At 29.2% G+C, this 1,125-nt stretch overlaps 1 protein-coding gene across 1 annotated transcript in view; it reads right to left on the minus strand.

Moving 5' to 3' along the window:
• Window positions 1-1,125, minus strand: part of LOC108967390 — a 34,128-nt gene that overhangs the window by 8,675 nt on the left and 24,328 nt on the right. The gene's annotated exons all lie outside the window — the stretch shown is intronic.

Genomic DNA, 1,125 nt, shown 5'->3' on the forward strand with positions numbered 1-1,125 from the left:
AGATAACAGCAATAAGAACAAAATGTCTATAGACGACTGACTGATTTCGATTTTTGAATTTCCACTAAATGCACTGCGCCTTGTCATACATTAAAGTGAGGCTTCAATAAATTTGTTTAATTTTATTTCACACTTTATTTTCAACACTGCACTATATACGCGCATACAAGCATATATTTTTATTTTTTAAGCACGCACACTGCCACAGCTTATTATTGTTGCTACTATTTTATTACAAAAAAATTTCAAAGAAAAAAATACTGGTAATATTTTATTAGTGCATAATTCTCCGAATTACTTAAAGCATAAAAAATAAAATGTTTTACATTAAAGCCATTCATTCTACATTTTACATCCAACCATCGAAACAATTAATTTATGGAATTAGTTTTTATTCAGCTCTATGGTATATACTCGTAGTTTCGCATCAACCCCATTCCACTTGCGGGATTATGCGAATAAAGAGTTTATTTCCTATGCATTGACTCAGTATTAATTAAGCCGTCGAATTGTCAACTTCCTTCTTCAATACAAATGCATAAATTATTTAATAAAAAGACAGTAGCGAACGTACAATAAACTGTATCACATAGAGTAGTGCTTTACACCCATGTGGCGCACAATTGCATGCGTTTGTGGGCACTACAGGGGTGCCAACTGTATGTGATGTGGTTATAGTTGCCTTAAAGAGCCATATGTGAGTAAAAAATTGATTTTGGTTAATTATATACCCAACTTGCATATACATGTACGTTTGAGAATATTCTCTGAAAAATTGAAATTGATGCGTCAAATGTTGCTAAAGAGATGAGTGTATTAAAAGGCTTTTTTCAACTGACATGTAAGGCTTTTTTTACAAAATGTAATCGGTTCGCTAAACTGTAAACGCATTTTTCTCGAAACACTGTTTTAGAGTCGAATATTTACATTACCGTTTAATAAAATACATAAGATTCTGTAAATTTACATTATGTTAGTTTACATATTTTACAATATAACCCTTTAAAGGAACAAAGAAATTCAAAAATTATTTTAAAAATTTATAAAAGTTGTATTAATATAAGAAATGAATGTCACTAAAAATAAGTTTTTTATTAGAAATATTTCAATATACAAAATGATTAA

Source organism: Bactrocera latifrons, unplaced genomic scaffold, assembly GCF_001853355.1.
Source record: "Bactrocera latifrons isolate USDA-ARS-PBARC rearing strain unplaced genomic scaffold, ASM185335v1 scaffold_186, whole genome shotgun sequence".
Taxonomy (NCBI): Eukaryota; Metazoa; Arthropoda; class Insecta; order Diptera; family Tephritidae; genus Bactrocera; species Bactrocera latifrons.